Raw genomic sequence first — 9,319 nt, forward strand, 5'->3', positions numbered from 1 at the left:
GCTCCCCCAATATCTTTAGGAAACAAGCATGGTATGGAGATGTGCATATCAAGATATATAAGCATAGCACACATAATCATCCTAACATAGAGTAGCACACATAATAGTCGTCCATACACATCCATACACGAATTATTGGAAGTAGCAAATGGTTCTTGAAGAATCAAAGCAAATAAGCGCAAGCCATATAAAATCCAAATAAAGCAACTCCTATGGCTTGTGGCAATCAAAGAACCCCGTGGTCCTAGACTCTACTCTCTTCTCCCCCTTTGGCATCGGAACACCAAAAAGGCGAAGAAAAGAGGAGAGATGCTATCGCACCCATCAATAGAACTGATGCCCGGAGGAGTAGGAGCTCTCGCCATCACCGCGTGCAGCCGCATCATCTTCATCCTCATCACCATCATCATCAGCAGGGGTAGGAGCACGAGCAGTCCTAGGAGGAAGGCCACCATGAGCATAGACGGAGAAGTCGAAATTCTGGATCATCTCGTCGGTAAGGAGAGGCATCTCCCACTAAGGTGCTACCACATGCTCCATCTCAGGTCCAGAAGGAGGAACAGGGTGGTTCCGTGAGGCCATGAACCCATTCTGTCGCCTCCGTGTCTCCTGGTTCACAGTAAGGCTCTGATGTGCAACATCATTGGTGTTCTTGCACATTTGCCACATGCTGGAGAAGAAGCGAGAGGCACCATGCTTGGAGCACCGAGAGTAGCTGGAGCTAGCATCATGATCATGGTGTTCCTTGGAACGGCGCTCAGTGGAGGGCATCATGGAGGGAACGCCCGGACGAGTGGCCTCCTGAGTGGGTATCCTGAATGGGTCCATGATGACTCTTTCACCAAGAACTTTGAGAGGAGCGGGAACAATGTAGTTGATGAGCCGCTGAACATACTGAGCATAGTTGGGAGTCATGCGGTCCATAACTGCACGCTTCAGTTCACAGTGAATAAGATCACAGCCATCAATCTTCCTTACCCCTGTCGGGATGACAATAGTACATCAGATTTAGGTGATAGTTCCTGACTTCACTGGTGTCGCCAGACTTGCTGATGAGGCTCTCACGGAACATCTTGGCAAGGACAAGATATGAGTAGTACATCCCAGAGATAGTGGGAGGTCCAGGTGTAGGGTTCGCATGATAGCAGAAGGAGATGTCACCCTTAGTAAGCTTAGACCGTGAATGAATCTTGTACCCTGGAGCACTGTCACCACCACAACCCATGGCTGCACGGAACTGAGAGTAGGAGCATGAGTACTTCCTTGCCAGTCATCCAGGTAATGGTGCGGTCCTCATCATCATGGAAGAAAACGGTGCAGTGGAACTGATGGACTAGGAGGGGACAAAAGGTAGGATCCTCTTGTTGATCATCGGGCTTGAGGCACACAAGGTGATAGAGTCCCATAGCCTTTAAGATTTCAACCACAAAGCGGTACTTTGTGGCTTCATGCAAGGCAAGCTCGTCAGGATTGATGGCCTTGGGCATCACAATATCACCATTCTTCATAAACTCATGAGAATCATAGAAACCATCCCATAGGGCTGCTTGTGTCTTGGTCCAGAAGAACTTGTCCCCACGAGTGTAAGTCCGTTGCTCAAAGCGATACAGATTCACCGTCCTCATTTCCTGCCACTCAACACGGTTTGCATTCCCAACATTGAAATTTGGCACTATTTCATCATCCTCTTGGGCGGCATGCTTATCCTTTTTCTTGCCACCAACAGACTTGGTTCTACCCCCGACTGAGCTGCCAATGTCAGGCACTCGATGAGCTTGAGGAGGTACGCGACCACTAGAACGGCGGGGAGGATCAGCAGTCCTTCCTCTCTTGGCAACATTGCCACGTGCCTCACCACTCCAACTACCTGTGAATGAGAAAATAGAGCAAGGATAGCAGTGGGGTAAGTGTACATGTCATCAATAAGAGGGAAGCCAAAAAGCATAGCATATATCCAAGTGTATTGGTGAGATTGTGCGAAAAAACTGGGCGATCCGGCGCACAGGCCGGTCCAACCGGGCTGCAGACCGGACGAGCCGGTTGGCGGCCGGTTGACCGGGCCGCACGCCGGGCCGGCCGGTTGAGCGGCCGGTTGACCGGGCTGCTGACCGGATCTGTCGAATTGTGAAGTTGTGCCCAGAGTTTCTACCACAAAATCATGCAAACACTCATAAACTTGAATATAGACTATAGCAATAGAGTGGAGTAAGTGCATTGTGTTGTGAGACACTCTAAAGGCATGAGGACTTACAAACCCTAACCCTAACCCTAAAATTTCCCCAAATCTTGTCAAGAATTTGCAATGTGTGATGAGGACTAGAGAATAGGGAGAAAGGAAGATCACATTACCCGAAGACATGGTCCTCCTTGATCAAGAGAGCAAGAAGAACACTAGGTAGGGCTTGAAACCCAAGAACTCCAAGATTTCCAAAAATAGCTTGAGAGGGACCAAATCCTTTGGTGGAGTTGCTCCAAGGGGCCCGATCTATGGTTTGGTGGAGTTTGGGGGGATTCTTGTGGTGGGAAGGCCCTAGAGCTTGGTGGAGGTGATGGGGGCGGCGGCAATGGAGGTGTGGGATTTGGGGAAGAATGAGGAAGAAGACCCCAAGGGGTATCCTCTTCCACACATAACAGGCCGCGCGGCCGGTCGGGTGCCCGGTCGATCGGACCTGGCGCCGGCTGATCCGGCGCAGAGGCCGGTCCAACCGGGCCAGAGACCGGCCACCCAGTTTTGTCTCGTTTTTGCCTCGTTTTGCCCCTATGCTTTGTGTAAATGTGTGTGAATGCTCAGATGATGACATGTACATATAGATAGATAGATGATGATGAGATGAGCATAGACATGGGGTTGGAAACACAAAGTTCTCTAGGCATACCCATTGGAGAGAAAATCCAAACAAGATGTAAATAGCAACAATGGGCATGATTCGAAGTATATATCAAGAATCATAAGTCATTTTTGAAATAAGTTTTGCAATAAGATCATTTGGCCTTATATAGTCAAATCAAGTTGTAATGAAGGCTCAATGAGGGGCGGAGGATTACTCCCCCTATGTGAAAGCGCAAATGTCATGAGACCGCGAAGAGACATGCTTGGGTCCATATAATGACATTGGGTCTATTTATGTTGCACACATAGGTATGCATCATACCAAGACATGGTAGGATGACTATCCCCACATGTGCTATGCCTCTAAGCTAGATAGCAAGATAAATGCAAGAAGTTAATCAATCCAAGTTTTTAGGATCAAGAATACCAAGTTCTCCTCTCAAGTTAACAAAGCGGGCTTCATCCAAAGGCTTAGTGAAAATATCCGCCAATTGGTAGGTTGTTCCCACATGAGTGAGATCAATATCCTTATCGGCAACATGATCACGTAGGAAGTGATGGCGAATGTCAATATGTTTGGTGCGACAATGTTGAACCGGGTTATTGGCGATCTTAATTGCACTTTCATTGTCACAAACAAGAGGCACCGTACCAAGAGACACACCATAGTCTTTCAAGGTTTGCTTCATCCATAACAATTGAGTGCAACAAGATGCCGCAGATATGTATTCGGCTTCGGCGGTGGATAAAGCGGTGGAGTTTTGTTTCTTGGATGACCAACTCACCAATGACCGGCCAATAAATTGGCAAGCCCCGGAGGTAGACTTCCGGTCAACCTTATCACCGGCCCAATCGGAATCCGAATAGCCAATGAGTTCAAAGGTTGACCCCTTTGGATACCATAGCCCGAGAGTAGGAGTGAGAACAAGGTATCTTAGAATCCGTTTGACCGCCATTAAATGGCTCTCCTTGGGAGCGGATTGAAAACAAGCACACATCCCTACACTTAGCATGATATCCGGCCTAGAGGCTGATACGTCTCCGACGTATCGATAATTTCTTATGTTCCATGCCACATTATTGATGATATCTACATGTTTTATGCATACTTTATGTCATTATTATGCGTTTTCCGGAACTAACCTATTGACGAGATGTCGAAGGGCCAGTTCCTGTTTTCTGCTGTTTTTGGTTCCTGAAATCCTAGTAAGGAAATATTCTCGGAATCGGACGAAATCAAGGCCCAGCATCCTATTTTTCCACGAAGCTTCCAGAACACCCGAGAGTCGCCAGAGGGGGGCCACTGGGCCCCCAGACGATAGCCCGGCGCGGCCTAGGGGGGGGCGCCCCCCTAGCGTGTCACCGCCTCGTTGCCCCTCCGACTTCGCCTCTTCCGCTATTTAAAGGTCCCTGACCTAAAACCTCGATACGGAAAAGCCACGGTACGAGAAACCTTCCAGAGCCGCCGCCATCGCGAAGCCAAGATCTGGGGGACATGAGTCTCTGTTCCGGCACGCCGCCGGGACGGGGAAGTGCCCCTGGAAGGCTCCTCCATCGACACCACCGCCATCTTCATCAACGTTGTCTGTCTCCCATGAGGAGGGAGTAGTTCTCCATCGAGGCTCGGGGCTGTACCGGTAGCTATGTGGTTCATCTCTCTCCTATGTACTTCAATACAATAATCTCATGAGCTGCCTTACATGATTGAGATTCATATGATGATGCTTGTAATCTAGATGTCATTATGCTAGTCAAGTGGGTTTTACTTATGTGATCTCCGGAGACTCCTTGTCCCACGTGTGTAAAGGTGACAGTGTGTGCACCGTGTGGGTCTCTTAGGCTATATTTCACGAATACTTATTCACTGTTATGAATGGCATAGTGAAGTGCTTATTTATATCCCTTTATGATTGCAATGTGTTTTGTATCACAATTTATCCATGTGCTACTCTAGTGATGTTATTAAAGTAGTTTATTCCTCCTGCATGGTGTAATGGTGACAGTGTGTGCATCCGTGTTAGTACTTGGCGTAGGCTATGATTATGATCTCTTGTGGATTATGAAGTTAACTATTGCTATGATGGTATTGATGTGATCTATTCCTCCTACATAGTGTGAAGGTGACGAGTAGTGCATGCTATGTTAGTACTTGGTTTAGTTGTGTTGATCTGTCATGCACTCTAAGGTTATTTAAATATGAGCATTGAATATTGTGGAGCTTGTTAACTCCGGCATTGAGGGTTCGTGTAATCCTACGCAATTAGTGGTGTTCATCATCCAACAAGAGAGTGTAGAGTATGCATTTATCTATTCCGTTATGTGATCAAAGTTGAGAGTGTCCACTAGTGAAAGTCTAATCCCTAGGCCTTGTTCCTAAATATCGCTATCGTCTGCTTGTTTACTCGTTTTACTCGCGTTACTACTGCCGCGTTACTACCGCTTGTTTACCGTCCCGGGCAAAGCACTTTTCCGGTGTCGTTGCCACTGCTCATACTTATTCATACCACCTGTATTTCACTATCTCTTCGCCGAACTAGTGCACCTATTAGGTGTGTTGGGGACACAAGATACTTCTTGCTTTGTGGTTGCGGGGTTGCATGAGAGGGATATTTTTGACCTCTTCCTCCCCGAGTTCGATAAACCTTGGGTGATCCACTTAAGGGAAACTTGCTGCTGTTCTACAAACCTCTGCTCTTGGAGGCCCAACACTGTCTACAAGAATAGAAGCACCCGTAGACATCAAGCTATTTTCTGGCGCCGTTGCCGGGGAGGAAAGGTAAAAAGGCTCTCATACTCCGGTCCCAGGTAAAGTACTTTTCTGTCGCTGTTGTGTGTGTGCTCGAAGCTATTTCCTTTAGATCCTGCAATTGCATCTTTTTGTTTCTTGTTTACACTAGTTTGGCATAATGGACAACAATGAGCTTCTTATTCTATTTCCTGATTTAAGACATGGATGGTTTGATGCGAAAATTAAAAAACCCATGGAACATATTAGCATGAATACTTTGAATACCATTGTTGCTAATGATATGGAAAATTCTAAGCTTGGGGAAGCTGGTTTTGATGAGCATGATCTTTTTAGTCCCCCAAGCATTGAGGAGAAAATTTACTTTGATGATGCTTTGCCTCCTATTTATGATGATTATAATGATAGTAGTCTTTTAGTACCGCCTGTTATGGAGGATAAATTTGATTATGATTACAATATGCCTCCTATATGTGATGATGAGAATAATAATGATAGCTACTTTGTTGAATTTGCTCCCACTATTACTAATAAAATTGATAATGCTTATGTGGAGAGTAATTATTTTATACATGAGACTCATGATAAGAATGCTTTATGTGATAGTTATATTGTTGAGTTTGCTCATGATACTACTGAAAGTTATTATGAGAGAGGAAAATATGGTTGTAGAAATTTTCATGTTACTAAAACACCTCTCTATGTGCTGAAATTTTTGAAGCTACACTTGTTCTATCTTCCTATGCTTGTTACTTTGCTCTTCATGAACTTGTTTATTTACAAGATTCCTATGCATAGGAAGCATGTTAGGCTTAAATTTGTTTTGAATTTGCCTTTTGATGCTCTCTTTTGCTTCAACTACTATTTCTTGCGAGTGCATCATTAAAACTGCTGAGCCCATCTTAATGGCTATAAAGAAAGAACTTCTTGGGAGATAACCCATGTGTTTATTTTGCTACAGTACTTTGTTTTATATTTGTGTCTTGGAAGTTGTTACTACTGTAGCAACCTCTCCTTATCTTAGTTTTGTTGCATTGTTGTGCCAAGTAAAGTCTTTGATAGTAAAGTGAATACTAGATTTGGATTGCTGCGCAGAAACAGATTTCTTGCTGTCACGAATCTGGGCCTAATTCTCTGTAGGTAACTCAGAAAATTATGCAAATTTATGTGAGTGATCCTCAGATATGTACGCAACTTTCATTCAATTTGAGCATTTTCATTTGAGCAAGTCTGGTGCCATTTTAAAATTCGTCTTTACGGACTGTTCTGTTTTGACAGATTCTGCCTTTTATTTCGCATTGCTTCTTTCGTCGTGTTGGGTGGATTTCTTTGTTCCATTACCTTCCAAGTAGCTTTGAGCAATGTCCGAAGTGTTAAGAATGATTGTGTCACCTCTGAACATGTGAATTTTTGATTATGCACTAACCCTCTAACGAGTTTGTTTCGAGTTTGGTGTGGAGGAAGTTTTCAAGGGTCAAGAGAGGAGGATGATATACTATGATCAAGAAGAGTGAAAGCTCTAAGCTTGGGGATGCCCCGGTGGTTCATCCCTGCATATTTCAAGAAGACTCAAGCATCTAAGCTTGGGGATGCCCAAGGCATCCCCTTCTTCATCGACAAATTATCGGGTTCCTTCTCTTGAAACTATATTTTTATTCGGTCACATCTTATGTACTTTACTTGGAGCGTCCGTGTGCTTTTATTTTTGTTTTTGTTTGAATAAATGCTTGTGTGGGAGAGAGACACGCTCCGCTGGTTCATATGAACACATGTGTTCTTAGCTTTTATTTTTCATGGCGAAGGTTGAAACTGCTTCGTTAATTGTTATATGGTTGGAAACGGGAAATGCTACATGTAGTAATTGATAAAATGTCTGGGATAATTTGATACTTGGCAATTGTTGTGCTCATGTTTAAGCTCTTGCATCATATACTTTGCATCTATTAATGAAGAAATACATAGAGCTTGCTAAAATTTGGTTTGCATAATTGGTCTCTCTAAGGTCTAGATAATTTCTAGTAAAGAGTTTGAACAACAAGGAAGACGGTGTAGAGTCTTATAATGTTTACAATATGTCTTTTATGTGAGTTTTGCTGCACCGGTTCATCCTTGTGTTTTTTTCAAATAACCTTGCTAGCCTAAGCCTTGTATCGAGAGGGAATACTTCTCATGCATCCAAAATCCTTGAGCCAACCACTATGCCATTTGTGTCCACCATACCTACCTACTACATGGTATTTCTCCGCCATTCCAAAGTAAATTGCTTGAGTGCTACCTTTAAATAATTCAAAATTTATCACCTATGATTTGTGTCAATGTTTTATAGCTCATGAGGAAGTATGTGGTGTTTATCTTTCATTCTTGTTGGCCAACTTTCACCAATGGACTAGTGGCTTCATCCGCTTATCCAATAATTTTGCAAAAGAGTCGGCAATGGGATTCCCGAGTCCCAAATTAATTAACCTAAATAGACACTCCTCCATGGTATGTGATTGTTGGGCGGCACCCGAAGGATTCGGTTAGCCATGGCTTGAGAAAGCAAAGGAGGGGAGGAGTGTCATCATAATAAAACTAAAATAAAAAGGCACTCCTTCATGGTATGAGATTGTTGGCAGGCACCCGAGGATTCGGTTAGCCATGGTTTGTGAAAGAAAGGTTGGAAGGAGTGCCACCCAAAAATTACAATAATTCTTGGGAGCCGCTCTTTGAAGGTTTGTCTGGCAAGGGGGTTAGAGTGCCCACTACCATTCGTTGACAACAACAAACACCTCTCAAAATTTTACTTTTATGCTCTCTTTATGTTTTCAAAACCAAAGCTCTAGCACAAATATAGCAATCAATGCTTCCCTCTGCGAAGGGCCTTTCTTTTACTTTTATGTTGAGTCAGTTCACCTATCTCTCTCCACCTCAAGAAGCAAACACTTGTGTGAAGCTGTGCATTGATTCCTACATACTTGCATATTGCACTTGTTATATTACTCTATGTTGACAATTATCCATGAGATATACATGTTACAAGTTGAAAGCAACCGCTGAAACTTAATCTTCCATTGTGTTGCTTCAATACCTCTACTTTGAATTATTGCTTTATGAGTTAACTCTTATGCAAGACTTATTGATGCCTGTCTTAGTACTATTCATGAAAAGTCTTTGCTTTATGATTCTTTTGTTTACTCATGTCATTACCATTGTTTTGATCGCTGCATTCATTACATATGTTTACAATAGTATGATCAAGGTTATGATGGCATGTCACTCGAGAAATTATCTTTGTTATCGTTTACCTGCTCGGGACGAGCAGAAACTAAGCTTGGGATGCTGATACGTCTCCGACCTATCGATAATTTCTTATGTTTCATGCCACATTATTGATGATATCTACATGTTTTATGCATACTTTATGTCATTATTATGCGTTTTCCGGAACTAACCTATTGACGAGATGCCGAAGGGCCAGTTCCTGTTTTCTACTGTTTTTGGTTCCAGAAATCCTAGTAAGGAAATATTCTCGGAATCGGACGAAATCAAGGCCCAGCATCCTATTTTTCCACGAAGCTTCCAGAACACCCGAGAGTCGCCAGAGGGGGGCCACTGGGCCCCCAGACGATAGCCCGGCGCGGCCTAGGGGGGGCGCCCCCTAGCGTGTCACCGCCTCGTCGCCCCTCCGACTCCGCCTCTTCGCCTATTTAAAGGTCCCTGACCTAAAACCTCGATACGGAAAAGCCACGGTACGAGAAACCTTC

This window comes from Lolium rigidum, chromosome 6 (genome assembly GCF_022539505.1).
Source record: "Lolium rigidum isolate FL_2022 chromosome 6, APGP_CSIRO_Lrig_0.1, whole genome shotgun sequence".
Lineage (NCBI taxonomy): Eukaryota > Viridiplantae > Streptophyta > Magnoliopsida > Poales > Poaceae > Lolium > Lolium rigidum.